The sequence below is a fragment of the Lynx rufus genome, unplaced genomic scaffold (assembly GCF_022079265.1).
Source record: "Lynx rufus isolate CCGP_SWC_20201006 ecotype Redwood Valley unplaced genomic scaffold, mLynRuf1.p SCAF_1, whole genome shotgun sequence".
NCBI lineage: Eukaryota > Metazoa > Chordata > Mammalia > Carnivora > Felidae > Lynx > Lynx rufus.
This window is the reverse complement of record NW_025814823.1, coordinates 216,789,805-216,809,629: the sequence shown is the minus strand read 5'-3', so window position 1 is coordinate 216,809,629 and position 19,825 is coordinate 216,789,805.

Sequence of the window (19,825 nt, the reverse complement as noted above, 5' to 3'; positions counted from 1 at the left end):
TATGTATATGTATATATCTATATATAGATATATATACATCGTATTAAACCTTCTTCTTAACATCTTCTTCTTTAACACCTTCTTCTTAAACATCGTATTAAACCTTCTTCATTTGTGGAAACCATTAGCATATACAAATGTTTTTGAAACTTTTTGAGTAATTATTAATTGGCTTTCTGGTCCACCACACAAAATTTGCTGGAGGAGGGGGCAAAAATCCTGGCATTTAAATAGTGGTCCATGCCAATGTAATAAGTATAAAAGTAACAAAAGGAAAGTATTACCTTCTTAGCTTAGATCACCGGAGCTAACCTGTACTTTACTCTATGAACAACTTAGTATTGATTCATTTGGATGTGTCTAGTTAACCGAGGGTCACAAAGGCACCCTAAATGCAAGGTAAGTGAATGCTACACTTAATAAAGAATCATCGAAGAACCATAAAGCACTGCTTCTTGGCTGAAGCCTTCTTGACAGAGATCAGGAGGGGCTGTGTATAAACTCACCTGTGAGAAAGCAAATGTACAGCCAGGGGATAAGAAATATGTCTGGAAAATAAAAGCAGATAGTAGATTTTAAGGGTGAGTGTTGGGGGGTTGGGAAATGGACAGCAGGAATCAAGGTGGGCAGTATGCATGATAGGGACAGTGAGCTGAGGAGAGTGTTACGTGGCTACGCTGAGTGGGTTATGGTGGGAGGTGAGTATACCTGAGATGCCTTCTTCTTCCAGAGGTAGGAAGTTAGGTGATTGGTGGCAGAGGGGAGGAGTGTTAGCATTTCCACAGTAGAGACAGACTTTTCACTCATTCTGCGGAGTAGATGAGACTTTTAACAATGTTGGACACAACTTTGTAAAGTCCACAAATGAAGATTATTCGGTTGTAATGAAAGGGACAGAATTCTGTTTCTAGTTAAAGATGGTGATCTCTTCTACAAAAGGTCCAATTAAATAAACAGTAGCTATTATACTTTAATTAAAAAAAAACCTTAAAAATAAATGAATAATAAATCAATGGTGGCTATGTCCAGACGGTGAAACACACATTAAACAATTAAAACAGAGAGTGATTGTCCGGGTCACAAATTTCCAGTAAACGCGTGAATGACTGAAAGTAGATAAAAGCATATTAATAAAACACTGCAGCTAAAATATGACACATGATTTTGAACAACTAGAGAGTGTCAGGAAAAGAAATTAATGTGCGATTGAGTCTATAAATTCATGTGCATTTCAGATGACTTTATGACAGCAGAAAATAGAGAAACAAACACCATTTGTAACATTATCTTACTCTCTGGTAAAAATGTCCACAGAGTTACACATTAAAGCTTCTTGTTGATTTTCACAAATATTCAAAGCAGCAATGACGCTGTGTGTTTTTATTTTTTTTAAAAAAATTTAATGTTTATTTATTTTTGAGAAAGAGAGAGAGAAAGAGGACAAGTGGGGGGTGGCAGAGAGAGAGACACACACAGAATCAGAAGCAGGTTTGAGGCTCTGAGCTACCAGCAAAGAGCCTGACACTGGGCTTGAACCCACAGACTGTAAGATCATGACCTGAGCTGAAGTTGGACACTTAACCGACTGAGCCACCCAGGCACCCCTGTGCTGTGGGTTTTTAAAAGGATACCCACTCATTTGCAAGAAACTGAGCAATGTAGACATACAAAAGGGAAAAACAAATCATAAAACAGAAGCAAGGAAAAAGGCCCAGAAATACTACCACACAGAATTAATTTTCTTTATTTTGGCAAAAGATTCCAGATCTATCTGTAAAAATAGAATGACACGAGTTTAAACCTGAGTACCTACTATTTAAGCTATGATTAACAAAATATGCTAAAATGTACTGAATTTGAAAGAAACTGAGATAAAACTAAAGCACCCCAAATAAATGTTCCTTTATGATAGTCATAATGCATAAAAATATGATAGTTTTAATTTATAACATGATAGTTACAATGATTAATAGTGAGAAAAGGTAGGCACTGCCTTTCATTTATTTTTCTAATAATTACAATTCTGTTTTATATTATACACCAATTTTGGATTTTGGGGAAAAAACCTAAAGTCAGCATATTTACACTCTCCCCACTCCATCCATCCCTTACTTTTTCACTGCTCAAGTTCAGTTATTTCAATTTTGCTCTTTAAATGTGCTTAGTCTTTGTTATATACAGGACTAGCTGTAATATTCACCAGTGATGAAATGTCATGAGGTTTTAATTACCAATTTTTTTTTGTTCCCCCATTAAGTTGACAAGGTTTAAATATTCAAGATCCAATGTTAATCTTTTTTTTTCAAAAATTCATGGTTGCTGTATTCCTTGAGTTTTGTTTTATTTAAAAAATGCTTGCTAATTTTAAATTGGAACACCAAATTTACCAGACATAAAATTTTAGTGGCTTAACTTCTCATTATCTGTGGATATATATTAATAGCCTTCTGGAATTGAGTGTTACCCAGGAAAAACATGGGAATAAAGCTTCCGCAGATTAAATCTAACTTAAACCCTAATTCTAAATTAATCCCTCAAATCAGCTCCTTCACTTGCCATGATTTCTGCCATACCTCCGACCTCATCAACAAATTCTCACCCATGCTGACTTGATTCCTCTCAAACTTCTGTTGAGCCAGAACTTTGTAATCCTAAATTTGGTGGGAAAAGGCTAAACTGCTTTAAATGCTAATAGTAAACATAAACTCCCCAAATCCTTTCCAAAAAAGAAAAAATACCAATCTCATAAAGTTAGTATTTCCTTGTCTTAAATTGTGCTACCCTGGAAAAAAGACATGAGTGTAAGTCCATTCTAAGGAGATTGCAGGAAGAATGCTTAAGGGAGGGAGGCAGTAAGCTAGGGGAGGACAGCAAGTTGAAATCTAGTAGGTTAAAAGCAAGTAACTTCTGGAGCCCACTGGACATCCACCCACAGGACACCCTTGAAAGACCCTATGGAATGTTCCCCAGTGATTATCTATTGGGTGAGGAAGCTTGTTTATTTATCCATGAATTCCACTGTCATTGGTTGAGGATTGCTTTCTGAGTCATCAATTCCCTATCACCTCTGGTGCAAACGCTCGCGCAGACAGGCAGGCATTTAAGGTAGGAAGCAGTTAACAGAAGTTGAGTGCTGAGGATATGTCCCAGCACTGCTATACCCTGCCATAGCCAGAGTGAGCTCAATCTCAACCTCTACCCCCCGATTTCATCCCATATCTGACACATAACACTCCTATTCCAATAGGCAGTTATTTTGGGTCTAGCCTCACTTTATTTTTTTTTTATATTTTTTATTATGAAATTTATTGTCAAATTGGTTTCCGTACAACAGCCAGTGCTCATCCCAACAGGTGCCCTCCTCAATGCCCATCACCCACCCTTCCCTCCCTCCCACCCACCCATTAACCCTCAATTTATTCTCAGTTTTTAAGAGTCGCTTATGGTTTAGTTCCCTCCCTCTCTAATTTTTTTTTTCCTTCCCCTCCCCCATGGTCTTCTGTTAAGTTTCTCAGGATCCCCATAAGAGTGAAAACATATGGTATCTGTCTTTCTCTGTATGGCTTATTTCACTTAGCATCACACTCTCCAGTTCCATCCACGTTGCTACAAAAGGCCATATTTCATTCTTTATCATTAGCAAATAGTATTCCATTGTGTCTATAAACCACAATTTCTTTATCCATTCATCAGTTGATGGACATTTAGTCTCTTTCCCTAATTTGGCTATTGTTGAAAGTGCTGCTATAAACACTGGGGTACAAGTGCCCCTATGCATCAGCACTCCGGTATCCCTTGGGTAAATTCCTAGCAGCGCTATTGCTGGGTCAGAGGGTAGATCTACTTTTAATTTTTTGAGGAACCTCCACACTGTTTTCCAGAGTGGCTGCACCAGTTTGCATTCCCACCAACAGTGCAAGAGGGTTTCCGTTTCTCTACATCCTCCCCAGCATCCATAGTCTCCTGATTTGTTCACTTTAGCCACTCTGACTGGCGTGAGGTGATATCCCAGTGTGGTTTTGATTTGTATTTCCCTGATGAGAAGTGATGTTGAGCATCTTTTCATGTGCTTGTTGGCCATCTGGATGTCTTCTTTTAGAGAAGCGTCTATTCATGTCTTCTGCCCATTTCTTCCTTGGATTATTTGTTTTTCGGGTGTGGAGTTTGGTGAGTTCTTTATAGATTTTGGATACTAGCCCTTTGTCTGATATGTCATTTGCAAATATCTTTTCCCATTCCATTGTTTACCTTTTAGTTTTGTTGGTTGTTTCCTTTGCACTGCAGAAGCTTTTTATCTTGATGAGGTCCCAATAGTTCACTTTTGCTTTTAATTCCCTTGCCTTTGGGGATGTGTCAAGTAAGAAATTGCTGTGGCTGAGGTTAGAGAGGTTTTTTTCCTGCTTTCTCCTCTAGGGATTTGATGGTTTCCTGTCTCACATTCAGGTCCTTTTCCATTTTGAGTTTATTTTTGTGAATGGTGTGAGAAAGTGGTCCAGTTTCATTCTTCTGCATGTTGCTGTCCGGTTCTCCCAGGACCATTTGTTAAACAGACTGTCTTTTTTCCATTGGAAATTCTTTCCTGCTTTGTCAAAGATTAGTTGGCCATACTTTTGTGGGTCCAATTCTGGAGTCTCTTTTCTACTCCATTGGTCTATGTCTCTGTTTTTGTGCTAATACCATGCTGTCTTGATGATTACGGCTTTGTAGTAGAGGCTAAAGTCAGCCTCACTTTAAATTAGCTGTCAAATGCCATTTTTATAGGGGTTCTACGTCCATATTGAGAGAGAACTTAACAAGTGTCTTCCAACCACTATGCTGGTTAGAGATTAAAATTGAGGAAATATGGTATAAGAGGGAAAAAAGGGTTAGTAGTGTAAGCATCTGGATTACTTATGACCCATGGAAAAGGAAGTTATACAAATATTACGACATCTTCTTTCTCTTTTTCCAATCTTCCTTCCCCTGATGAACCAGGAGAATCAGTTTTGGATAGACAGTTAATGCAATTCTGAACTCTGCCTGTGCTGTCTCTTTACAAATGCATGTCACATTTTGGTATATATAACTATCAACTAAAATTTTTTGTGAAAATGAAGATTATCAGACATCTTTCCTAGGGAATATGATTCAGTTGTCCCTGGGAAAGGTCCAGGACCCTCCGGTTCTAATAAGTGCCTTAAATAATTTTCGTGGTCCTTGAACCACATTTCAGGAACCCATATAGCATATTTCAGGGATATTTACATTTTGGTTGAGAATAGCCAAAAAATAAACAGTTTTTCTCTGTACTGTTACCTGTGGAAATTTATGAATAGAAGACCCAGAGACCCAGAGAGAGTCAGACTCTAAAAATTCAAGTAATGTTAATATTTTAACTTCTTTCTTTACTCTGATTTTGCCCCCCACCTCATTCTTATCTAGGAATATTAGCAGATCTATTGTGTGCAGGTACCACCCACAGAGGAGTTAGAGGCTCTACTTTCAAAAAGACATTTAAAAATTAGCAGGATGGGCGGAGGGATGAGGATTCTTGGAGAACAATACATGTCACTTGTGGATTCCCTGATCTCAGTGAGAAAAATGGAATCTCAGAAGCCAAATAGCAGTGGTCCATCAGAGACGAGTCTCCAGAAATGTTTGAGATAGGCAGTCTATGAAGGTGCTGCTTGATATGTACAGAAGGAGAAAGTCTAGGACGGATAGGCAGAACCTTTACTTAAGTGAAAGGTGGACCCAGGCTATTGGAGGTTCCTAACCCTTCCCCTTGAATGTACGTTTTACCCTGTTCTTACAGTTGAAGCCATTTTCAAGGGTTCGGTCTTGAGAGAGAAAGGTGTTGTTGAGACCATCTGGACAGTATACATGACAGAACCCAGTCAAGACCTCTACAGAAACTTCTCAAATTCTGGTGGGTGGGTGCAGAGATCTACTCATATTGAAGCTGCCCAAAACAAACCTCATGGGTAAGTTCTCTTGCTTATTAAACCCACCACCTACCAATCTAGATGGCCTTTCAGGGACCAGTTTACAAATAATACTGATTAAATTAGTTTACTAGCTGTCTGTCAACCTTCGAATGTCTTCATTCAACGCAGGAGGAAGATATGCAGCCAAGGTTAACACATGAACCTCCATGATATGCCAGAACCAGTTGAAAGCTGGTCAAGAACTTAAAAATAGTAACATCGGACAACTGGTAACAAAGATGGCTTCCTAGACTAGGCACTGAGTGTAAAAACACTTGAATTGAAAGTGAAGGCAAACAGTGAGCATCTAAGGTAGTAGAAATTCTCAGTGATAAGGGGCAAGGTGGCCTGTCCTGTGGATGACAGTCAACCTCTTTACCTCGACACTCTAATAATGCCTTTAAAGGCTTATAAACAGCTATGATGTTAAGAAATTAAGTTATTAACAGTCTTAATAACCCATGGTCTTTCTCAAACCAAAGCTGTTCTGGTTAAAGTACTGCTCGATGCCTAAAATTCTAATATTCAGGAGCCCACACTGAGCCCCTAATGACATTATTCTTTGGAGTCCACAAGTTTTCAGGCTGATTGTATTGAAACCCTCCCATCAAAGGGGAGGACAGTTCATTTTCTGCATTTAGATAAACATATGCAGTGTTGCTGACAGCACCAGCTACAATGTTTCCAGAATGTCATTTCTATTAACAGGGTATCCTACACAGCATTACCAGTAATCTATGGGCATATTTTTTACATCAATATATATAGCAATGGATTCCCTCCTATAGAATTCACTGGTCATCACCCAGAAGCCAGTTGGGTTGATGGTTGATAAGCTTATTGAGAGCTCATTTATGATATTACTCTGGAAGACAATATGCTGAGAAACCGAAGTGCCATCCAGTAATATGGCTTAAATTATAAGGTAAAATTTAGTGTTTCTTACAGTCTGAATACACAAATTAAGAAACCAAGGTAGTGAGGAGAGTGAGAGTGTCCTAGCATACAGGTACATTTAACAATCCCACAGGAAACAATTTTTGCTGATTCCCACAATCTTTAACTCCATTGGTTTGGAGATTTTAGCCCCCAGTGGAAAAAGGCTTCAATAGGAAAGATGGCCGTAGTTTTGACGAGTTGGAAGCTAGGTTATTCCCCTAGTCATTTTAGAATTCCTATGCCCCGGAACCAACAGGCAGAAAAGGAGCTGACTTTATTGACTATTGTGATTGATCTGGATTATCAGGAAGAAACAGGATTGCAGCTACATAATTTAGGGAAAAATAATCATATTTGGAATTGAAGGGAGTCAGTGAGGATTTTATGCTTAATAGTTCTGCTAGTGAAAAATTCTGGCAGCATAATAAAAAGAAAGCTACTGAAGAATCATACCCTGCATGATGAATTTTTGGGTCACCTCTCCAGGAACAAACAAAACACCTGTCTAGGTGCTAGAAGACTATAAATGCAATGGGGATTGGGTGGTTGAAGAAGACAAATTCAAAATTCATGAAGTGGGAATCATGCAAACTATGCTTTAAATTCATTATTTCCTTTTTGATTTTCAATCAAAGATGATTGCTGATCTCAAGGCTTCCTTCTTTATGTGTTTGCCTTTCGGTTTTTGATAACTGCTACTCCCCCTGTTCCCTCCAGTTACAACTAAGTACGTGTGACTTACTTATCCCTTTCCTCCACCTACACCTCCCCACACTTTGTGAATAGTACTTTTATTAAAACTTTCCTGAATTATCGTAATTTAAGTTGTCACCTGCCTCATGTTGGAAACTTGACTAATATTTCCTGTTATTACTATACGGATGTGAAATACCTCAAGTTTGCCAACAGAATAGATCTTTTTTTTTTTAATTGTAACCTTTATTCACTTTTGAGAGACAGATTGTAAGTGGGGAGGGGCAGAGAGAGAGAGGGAGACACAGAATCTGAAGCAGGCTCCAGGCTCCGAGCTGTCAGCACAGAGCCTGACGCAGGGCTTGAACTCACGAATCGAGAGATCATGACCTGAGCCCAAGTCGGTGCTTAACCGACGGAGCCACCAAGGTGCCCCTGTCTTTGGAGTTTTATAACAATGACTGGAATAGCTGTGCTGTAGAATATTTATTGTCAACTTTAGTCAATATTGCTAAATTGCTTTATTAAATGGTGATAGGTATAATTCATATCCCTTAAAAGTATACAAGATTCTACATTAAGTATCTTTGTCAAAACTCTGTGCTACAAAATTTGTTAACTTTTACACATATTGCATATGATAAAATGTTCTTCTAATTTGAAATCTCACTGGGGGTGCCTGGGTAGTCAGTGTCCGACTGTTGATTTCAGCTCGGGTCATGATCTCATGCTTTGGTTCATGAGATTGAGCCCCTTGTCAAGGCTCTGCACTGACAGTGTGGAGCCTGTTTGGGATTCTGTTTCCCTTACTCTCTGCCCCTCCCCAACTCCAACTCTCTGTCTCTCAGAATAAATAAATAAAACTGTAAAAAAAAATCACCGTTGGGGCGCCTGGGTGGCTCAGTCAGTTGAGCGAACGACTTCGGCTCAGGTCACCATCTCGCGGTCCGTGAGTTCGAGCCCCATGTCGGGCTCTGTGCTGACAGCTCAGAGCCTGGAGCCTGTTTCAGATTCTGTGTCTCCCTCTTTCTGACCCTCCCCTGTTCATGCTCTGTCTCTTTCTGTCTCAAAAATAAATAAACATTTAAAAAAATTTTTTAAAAAATCACTGAAAATAACTTCTTTTATTTTAAATTTTAATATTATAATTATTTCCTTTACTGTGCTGTGTGTATGCATTTTGAATCTTTTCAAATAAATTGTTCAGAACAAGACTATAAAAGATTTTTACAAGATTTTGAAGTTTGCTTCTTTTTATTATGTATGTATGTATGTGTGTATTTATTTTAAGAGAGCATGAGCAAGGGAGACGGGGAGAGAGAGAGAGAGAAAATCTTGAGCAGGCCTCACGATCAGTGCAGAGCGCAACACGTGGCTCAGTCCCATAACCCTGGGATCAGACCTGATATGAAATCAAGAGTCAGACACTCGAGCGACTAAGCCACCCAGCTGCCTCTGAAGTTTGCTTCTTTTTAAAGAAATCTGTCAGGCCTAATGTCATAAAAGTATTCCCTACATAATAGTCTTATATTTTCTTGCAACTATTTTTGTAATTTTTTTTTTACATTTATTTATTTTTGAGAGACAGAGAGAGAGACAGAGCACAAGCGGGGGAGGGGCAGAGAGAGAAGGAGACAGAATCTGAAGCAGGCTCCGGGCTCCGAGCTGTCAGCACAGAGCTTAATGCGGGGCTTGAACTCAAACCATGAGATCGTGACCTGAGCTGAAGTCGGATGCTTCACCGACTGAGCCACCCAGGCGCCCCTTGCAAATATTTTTATATTTATAATTTTAATATATATAAAAGGTTTATATTTTGAAAAATAAATACCAGGTGTGCCATGTACTGTCTCAACGTTACTCATTTGAAATGCCATATCCATCATGTATCAAAATTTCATTTATGTGTGAGATCTGAGTACTATGTTTTATTGTTTTACGTACTAAACCTTCACAATATCATAATAATGTCCTCTTTTGATATTTTTGTCTACAATCTAGAAATTTTTCCAATTATTTTGTTTTTTTTTCCAGTTTCAGCTTTCAGCTATATTATCTTGTTTTCTTCTTTTTTCAGTTTCTACTGCCAGCTATTAACCTCCTTTGTTCTCTAAAGGTTATATGTTAATGATTTTAAACTTAGTATTGCAATTTCTTCTCTCTTGTGAACAACTTGCCCTATCTTAAAACATACCCAGACTTCTTTTTAGGTTTATTTTGTCTTGATTTAGATTGTTTTCTCCGGGCATTTACTGAGGTTTCTTCAATCCTTTTTTGTTGTTGCTGCCACTGGTTTTCTTTGCCTTTTGTGGTAGAGGCTTTCCTACTTTCCTCAGCCACCTGGCTATCATTGTCCTTTGCAGCATGGACAGTGCTTATCGAATGGTGGACACTCTATAAGGTGAGGACATGAGTAGATGTGTTGCTTTTGCGGGGGGGGTGGGGGGATACTCTAGTATTCAGTGTTCTTAAACTTTTTACTTTTTCCCCTATCTTCTGATTAGAGAATTTAAGACTGAGTCTATTGATTTTTGTAGACAAAGTCAGGCAGGTTGCTGAGGGACAGAATATTCTTCACTTCTTGGGCCTGGTGATTTCACCATCTCCTTAGAATCAAATCTCACCTTCCTGAAATGGCTGAAGTTCTCGTGCTCTGACTGCTACCGAATGAGACTTTCCAGCCATCTAATTCAAATAGATCTTTTTTGTTTTTTTCAGCAAGTCGATAAAGACTTTGCTAGATCCAAGTTTTGTCAACTTTAATTCCCTTATATTTTCTTCTGCTTTCATAATTATCGTTCTCATTCTTTTATCAATTTCTATCCCTGGACCGTATCTTTGTATAATAAAATTATTGTAAGTAATTCAAGGGAAGTTGTATTTGGTAAAAATCCTCTGTATTTCTTTAGTTCTTTTTAGATTAATTGTTGTAATAGCAGGAATTTTGTAGGGTTACATTATCTATTCGACCATAAAGAATAAATTACATCTAGGATATGATTAAGACACAGACCTAGGTTTACAGTTTGTGACAACTATATTATCCTTGTGTATATTTTTTTTCTAGCTTTGTTAAAAACATAGGTTTTGCTGAAAGTTTACCAGTATAGTTTCATGAAAATTATAGCCTTTAAAAATGCCAAAATACAAGTATTACTAATACACACAAAAAGATACGATTCTTTAGGAAGTATGTTTCCCGTCCTTTCCTCTTTATCTTTTGAATATATAGAAAGTATGATTATGTAATATGATTTGTTATATCCCTAAACTTTTAAATATTTGGATAAAAATAAATGAGCTATATTTGGATACAGTTTCATTGAAATGAAGGAATCAACTTTTTTAAATCATTTAATAAACATTTCTTTTCCAAAAATGTACCCTACATCACCAGTCACAAGTCTATTTTTAATTATGTTTTCCAAGATTTCAGAACTACTGTGTTTTGCTGTGCAATTTCAACTCAGTTTGTTTCAAAAGTAATTCTATTATAAGTTTATTCTGATTTCTAATTACCTTGGCAGAACACTTTGGTAAAATTGCAAACAGCTGTCAGAAGTGTCTTCTTTGTGTTGGTTAGTGAGACATCCCCTCCCCCCCAAAATCAACCCCTATTCCCAAAGGTCCTTAAACTGTGTAAAGGTACTCATGGTTTCAAACCTCAGAATTTCAGTTTATAAAGTTTTGGTTGACATTATGATTACAGGTTTAAGAAGTGTGATAACGGTATTAACATTTGAGCAGTCATGTTCCAACATGCTGTGGAAAGGAAATGGAGCATTTTCATACAAATTAAGAGAAATTTGCTCCTACTCTTAGTCATTGAGTAATTACAGCTAATCAGTCAGTCAATCATGACGGAGACATCTTTGGGAAATACTCCTAAAATAGCATTTAATTTTTTTTTTCATTTGGCAAGGAGAGCTTCACTTTAAATATTAAAGTGAATCATTAATTTAACTATATGGAGTATGAATTATACATATTCACATCCCAAAAGAATCAGAAAATCAAACAGATAAAATAACTTTCAATTATTTTGTTTTCTAAAATTTTAATTAAAAATGTACATTAATTTTAAGTTTAACAACTGAGTTTTATACATTGTTTTTGTTTTATTTCTATACACTAATTTCTTGAGGAATTTGATGTTTATTACCATTTTTTTTCTTATGGAAATGGTGTATTAGTTTAGAATCTGAGATAAAATAACTTGTAAATTTGTCTGCAAAGTTAATATAAACCAAAACAATCATGAGTAAATATGGTAAATCCTACACTAAATTTGAGATTTAGTTTGCAACCTAAAAGTAATAAATTCCTACAAACTTTTAAAGTATTTTTTGCTTTACTGCCGTGTTTATCAAAAGTATTATTAAAATGTCAAATCATTTGTATAGTCAAAACAATAGTCTTTTTTTGTTGTTACCTGACATGCCCACTGGAGCATTTTAGTTATTCTAGTTAGAAAGGTAAGTTAATTAAATCGTTAAGAAGTTGGTTCCTTTTCTTTTTCATGAAACTTAAGAAAAAAATAAACTAATGGGAAAAGATGTTATGTTTTTGTCATTTAAATATACTTAATACATTAAAAAAAACATAATTCTTCTAACAAGCAAAATAAAGAAACGTTTCCCCCTAGGAAAATTATTTCATTACATTTTATTCCTGACAATACATCCTAAATATCTAAGCAGGTTAATGTGGATGAATAATATTCATATTTTTAATTTTGCATAGTATTTTGTAGTATAGACAAGCTATCATTTTACCCAATGAATCTCTACTGATGGCAATGAAGAATATTACATTAGTTTTACTACTAAAAATAACAGTATAGTAAGCATTCATGTTGTTATATATAGAATTGTGTCCTCCAAAATGTATATGATGAAGTTCCAAACCACAGTCGCTCAGAATTTTCCTGTATTTGGATATATATATATATATATATATATATATATATAATTTTAGAGAAAGAGAGAGAGAGAGAGAGAAAGCAGGCGAGAGGGGCAGAGGGAGAGAAAGAGAATCTTAAGCGGGCTCTATGTTCAGCATGGAGCTCGCACCGGGCTCAATCCCAAGACCCTGGGATCCTGACCTGAGCCCACATCAAGATTTGGATGACCAACAGATTGAGCCACGCAGGCACCTCTGGAGTTGGCTTTTTAATTCAGTAATTAATGCACTATGGCAGGGGTCCTTACAAGAAGAGATTAGGATGTAGGCATGCACGGGGAAAATCATATGAAGATGCAAGGAAAAGATGGACAGCTACAAGCCAAGGAAAGAGGACTCAGAAGAAACCAAACATCCAACCATGCCTATGCTTTTATATATATATATTTTTTTCATTAAACAATTTTTTTAATGTTTTATTTATTTTTGAGACAGAGAGAGACAGAGCATGAGCAGGGGAGGGGCGGAGAGAGAGGGAGACACAGAATCCAAAGCAAGCTCCAGGCTCTGAGCTGTCAGCACAGAGCCCGATGCAGGGCTCGAACCCACGAACTGTGAGATCATGACCTGAGCCAAAGTCAGACGCTCAACCGACCGATCCACCCAGGTGCCCCAACCATGCCTATGCTTTTATCTCAACCTTATACACTCCAAACTGGTGAGAAAATACATCGAAATTGTTCAAGCCATCCAGTCTGTGGTACTTTGTTTTGACAGCCCTAACAAGCTAATATATATGTATATTATTTTTACAATATATGCATTTATTTTATTGTATTGATATTTCTATAAAGAAGAGTTTTAAAAAAAGAGTTTCAATAGAGAGTTATTAGGTCAGTTGGTCTATATATTTAATTTCAACAGGCATGGGCAGATTACTTTCTAAAATATTTATAATAATATATAATGCAAATAAATATATTACTTTCCTGAGGGTTTTTTTTTCTTTTTAAAATTCTAGGGGTTCCTGGCTTGCTGCTCAGTTGGTAGAGCATGTGACTGTTGATCTCACGGTTGTGAGTTCAAATTCCATGTTTCATTTAAAAAATGAGAAAAAATCTACTAGTTTAATTATTAAAGGTTGATACTCATTCACTTATATGCATACACATACATATATTTTTAACACATACAAATTATGTATATGTACAACCTTAATTTCCTTTTCCAATTACTAATGATTACAATGAAAAGTTATATTTGCTAGCCATGTGGATATTTTCCTTGTTTTAGTCAACTGCTGGGCATTCAAGTCATTTGCAGTTTTTCTTGGATAGTATTTGCTTTGTTTTTTTTCCCATTGTTTTCTCTTCTTGAAAAAGAAACAAAGGAAACCAGGACAAGAAGTTGTTAAACAAGAGGCTGAGAGAAGTCTCAATGCAGAGTTTCAAGGCAGTGAGTGTATCTTTTCCTTTATTTCATAAAGAGACAAAAGTACAAATCAGGTTCTCACAGTAAATAAGTAAGTGATATCATATGTTATAATCATATATATTCCACATTTGGAAAATGCACTCAAGGTTGACTTTAAAAGTACTTTTTGGCTTTCAACTGCTATGTTCATAGAGTTGAGTATTTGTATGGTAGATTAGTTTTGTGCAGTAATAATAAGTAGGTAATTTACTATTGAATCTATTCAGTAGTAACATATAATTTTTCAGAGCAATAACTACAGTGTTATTTATGTAGGTTTAATATGCAAAATGGTAATTTGTGTTTGAATTATCACCTAGGAAAATTAAGCTACAATCTAATGGTTTTTGCTGACATTTAATTTCACAATAACTGATTACAGTATTATAGTCCATTATATTTTTGAACCCATTATAGCTTTATAGTATTATAAATAATTAATCTTTTTTTCCCACTGGTTCTTATGGTATATAAATATTCTATAGTATGCTTGCATAGCAACTATTCTTTTCATGTTAACATAATTTATCTCATTTTCCATATTAATGCCTTATTATATCCTTAAATATTCAACTAGTGTTTTAATTTAACGCTACCAGTAATGTTTTTCTATATTATTTTCTTTTTAATTTATATAAGGGGGAACATTTAATGCATTCATATGAAACACACGTTGATATCTGGCAACTCTATGCTCACTGAAACGTAAATGCAACAAAGACATTTGTAAATTATGACATTGATTTAATTACATCTTTATTTCAACTAGAATTTAAATAATACTATTTTGCTATTTCAATATTTTGGTGCTGGATTTCATTAAACTCTAAATAAATGTTACTTATACATCTACAGTTTACATATGGAATAAAGAAACAACGCTATTCTGTTTTGAAACAATCTGTTATAGATTTTATAGGAAACTTCCATGGAAACTGTCTACCTAAGTTTTACATTAAGAATACAATTCGTGAGGTGCCTGGGTGGCTCAGTTGGTTAAGCATCTGATACTTGATTTCAGCTCAGGTCTTAATCTCGGAGTTTTGAGTTCAAGCCCTGTGTTGGGTTCTGCACTAGGTGTGAATCTTGCCAAACAAAACAAAACAAAACAAAACAACAAAAAAAAAACAATTCTAAGGGTACCTGGGTGGCTCAAACATCCAACTCTTGATTTTGGTTCAGATCATAATCTCATGGTGTGAGATCGATCTCCATGTTGTCCACTCCATTCTGGGTGACACTCTCCCTCTGTCCCTCCTCTGCTCACACTCTCTTTCTCAAAAAAAAAAAAAAAAATTAAAAAAAAGGAAAAGAAAAGAAAAAAAAGAATAGAATTTTAAGGTTAACTTCTAATTTAACTACTTTAAATTAAAGCTGCACATTACCAGATGATCCAATAGCATCATAGTAACATATGTAATAATAATAAGCATTTTCATACTTACTAATTTTCAGAAATTATACATATCACTAATTTCTTCTATAAATTTATTGTATTAATTTCATTAGTCCTTCTTGTGTTTATTTATATTTATTAGCCACAATATTTTAATCAGTTAGACCATATCTCTTTTGTATTATTTTTTCAAATTATCATTAGTATGTATATTTCCTTCTTTCACATTAAAAGTGAAATGTATTATCAAAGTAATTATCCATTTTTGCAATCTGTCTATTCCAGAAATTATTACTGTAACAACCTTTTATCATTTTTAACAACCTTTTTGAAATTTGGATGTTCAATATAAGCCAATTATTTATTGACATTCTCAAGTGGTGATGGATTTTGTACTTGTTTCAGAGAAATATGCAGAAAGTAGAGCATGAAGTTAAACCCTGTTTGAAACTGGCTCTTGGGCTAGAAAATCTGCTCTGTGACTGTGAGGACATTGCATATAAAAATGCATTGAATGTGGCCAATACTGTTTTATGAGAAAAAAAAAATAACGTTTATTGATTTTTGAGAGAGAGAGAGAGAGAGAGAGTGAGCAGGGGAGCAGCAGAGAAAGGAGACAGAAGATCCAAAGTGGGCTCTGTGCTGATAGCAGAGAGTCCAATGTGGGGCTCTATGTCATGAACCATGAAATCATGACCTGAGCTGAAGTCAGACGCTTAACTGACTTTGCCGCCCAAGTACCCCAAGAAACAAAATGTTAATGATTTTACTACTTCTTATGCCGCAAACATTAATAAATGGCTGTAAGTGAGAAACAAACCAGCAAACAAGTAAGAATTGCCTTGAAGGAATGTTTGCTGTGCGACCTCTAAATTATTATCAGAAAATCAAAGGGGTAAAGTAATTTACCTACAGAGACCCAGTGATGATGTAGACACTGGAATTAAACAAACAAACGAAAAAACAAACAAAACATTTTTAAATGGGGAGAGATCAGGTCCCTGGGGGGCACAGTTGGTTAAGCAACAGTCTTGCTTTCAGTTCAGGTCATGATCTCAGCGTTCTGAGATCCAGGCCCATGTCAGGCTCTGAGCTGTTTTGTGCAGATCCTGCTTGTGATGATCTCTCTCCCTGTCTCTATCTGCCCTTTCCCTGCTCCTGCACACGTACACACTCTCTCTTTCTCTCTCTCAAAATAAAGAAATAGACATTAAAAAATATTTTAAAAAAATAAAATAGGAAAGACAAGCAAAAAGTGTAATAAGATGGAGTATATTAAAAGAGAAGTAGAATATATAAAAACACAACAAAATAATAAAACAATAATTATTAAACAAACAATGTAGTAGAAGAAAAGTTCAGAGAAACTGATAACTAGTTAAAAGAGAAATTTTAAAACAAACAAAATATTCTTTAAAGGGTTTTTATTGCATATAGGACAAGTATACTGAGTTGATTCATACAAAACAAAAGAAGTAGAACTTAATATCTTCTCCATAATTAGACTGCATTTTGATCGAGGCTCTACTTCCTACTCTGCTTTTCCACTCTCTCCTTCAGTTTTCTCCTTTATAAATGGTAATAAAATAACTAATTCATATCTTTTTTGGAGGATCATCGCTTAACATATGTAAACGTTGAAAACTGTGGTTAGCATGTAATAAACAACCAATGCATTTTGTTACTTTTTTTTTTCTTACTGTTATGCTCTGGCTTCCGCTTTCTGTATTCTACTGCATATTACAATACTGAAGATAGATGATAATTCTTAAATGTTAATTTCCAAGATAAGATTATTTTCTGCACGTTTTTATGCAGTGTTGTTTCTTCAAGTTACAATATCCTTAGAGTTAAAACATTGTATTTCATAGCAAAACTAACCTCTACATTTAGCAAAACTAAATAAAAATTTTAAGAGAAAATTCACACGGTATTTCACCTTACCACTGAGCCTCTTTGGGGTATTCAACAACGGTAATAAGAGTTTGATTTAACTCTGCTCTGTCCCTCAGAAGCACAGTTAGACCTTACTCAATTTCCTGTCTGAGCACTTCTGATTGATTGTGCTCTCTCTTTTAGAATGATTGACAATCTGATTGATTGTCTCTCTCTTTTAGAATGCATGATGCTGAATGAAAAATTGTAAAGTTTACATATTTTTCTATCCTGACCACTCTGTACCAGGATATCCTCAGAAGAGTGTATTGAAAACAAATGAATGAATGAATGAATGAATGAAGCTTTAGAGGAGATAAATCCAAAATGAAAAAACCAAGACATCTTTGCAGCCACTAGCTCTAATTATGTCTTATCTGTTTGAAGAAACTTCAAAAAACTTTCTCATGCAGCCATCCTGCTTTAATCTTTTGTATTTAAAAAATGGAAATCTGGACTCATCACATTAATTTCTTTGAGAATTACTAACTGAGGTCCTATAATTATACACACAAGGTATTATGTTAAGTGCTCTTCTAAGGAAATGTTAAGAAAAATCTTCTAACCTTGAAGAGGGATTGAGAGGCTGCAAATGAGAAACTATTTCCTAACCTAACAAGACCTTACCTCTTTACATTTCTTTCCTATTTAAAGTACAAACTGGCCACTTTTTTCAGCCCCTCTCTTTCTTGCAGTTATACACAGTTAAGAGCAATTAGCTGACGTTTTCAGTATTCTACCTGGAGATCCTCTGAGTCAAACTCAGATGTTTACGATACAGCTTCGATCGTTAAAATTTCCTGTTAAAAGTTTCACCAGCTGCTGTGCTATTACATATCACAGGTTTCCATTTTACCAGCCTCCAATTACATCTTCACACTTTTGCAGACTTCACTAATGATGGACTTTGCATGTTTCAACCTCTGCCCATTGAAAGTCAGGGAGTCAATGCCACATATTCTAGGTTTCTGTTATGACATCATCCCACGCTGAACAATTCCCGAATCAGGTAGCTATTGCTGTATAACAAACATGCCCAAATTCAGTTTAAAAAAAAAAAGTTTTTCATTCAAAGCCATAGGTAAGTTGCAAATATTCTATGTGAGATTATGTGGAGAAGAATCCAGCAGTCTGAATGGAGACCATTCTAGACCAGCTCCCCATCTAACAGAGAGGCCCTACCAGATGGACAGGACCACTCACTTGACCTACAGTTAATTGCTAACTTGGAAGAAAACTTGTGTAGAAATGTTAGCAATTGCTGGAGGTTATTTTAGGCTACTGACATTTAAGATAGCTTTTATAAAGCAATAGCTAGCAAATTCATCGCTCCAAATTGAAAAAAATTTTAAGAATTTTTCTTCTTAAAAAATGTTCTCAAATTATAGGCTAAAGTATAATGCAAAAAAAAAAAGAGAAAGAGTAAGCCTGCAATGAATATTTAATTGGTGAATATGTTGGCCCAATCAGTAGTACTGAGAGGGATTTAGGGCAAAAAAAAAAAAAAAAAAAAAAAAAAGAAAAGAAAAGAAAGAAAAAAAGCATAGAAGCTCCTGAGTGGCTCAGTCAGTTAAGCGACCTACTCTTGATTTCCGCTCAGGTGATGATCTCACGGTGGAATCAAGCCCCATCTCCGGGGGGGGGGGGGGGGCTCTGCATTGACAGCACAGAACCTGCTTGGGATTCTTTCTCTCTCCGCCCCTCTCTGCCCCACCACTGCTGACATTCTCTCGCTCTTAAAAAAAAAAAAAGAATAAAAATGAAAGCATAGCTTAATATTCAGTACCTTACAAAACATGTATTTTACTGGATTTCTAAATATTAAATGGATTTTGATAAAACACAAATCCAATTCTTTAGTTTTATTAATTTTTGAGGGGGGGGGAAGGAACAGAGAGAATGGGAGACACAGAATCCAAAAAACAGGCTCCAGACTACACAGAACCTGATGAGGAGTTCGAACTCAGGAACCAGTAGAACATGACCTGAGAAAAAGTTGGAAGGTTGACCTACTGAACTACCCAGGCATCCTTTTTTTAAAAAAAAAATTTTAATCTTTATTTATTTTTGAGAGAGAGACAGAATATACAAATCCAATTCTTAATAAAGTGGCAATAAATATATAATTGATTGAGATAATCATATTATCATTACCTACTGACATTTCTTTCCAGGGTTTTCCTAGGCATTTTACAATATGCAAGTAAAAGAAAAACCTTCATAAGGAGGTCAAGGTTAGAAACTTTTTAAAAAAATTGTATGTAAGTAATGACAATGCAATTTTTAAATAAATCTATGTATAAAATGGAGAAACAACAATTTGAAAATAACATGTAATTTTCAAAGAACTAATTCATGTAAAAGATTTGCCTATTTTGGATCCTGCTTTATCTTTAATGCTTAGAATTCTGACTGACAGAAGGAGGGCGCTTGTTGGGACGAACACTGGGTGTTATTTGCAAGTGATGCATCACTAAATTCTACTCCTGAAATTATTATTACACTATATGTGAACTAACTT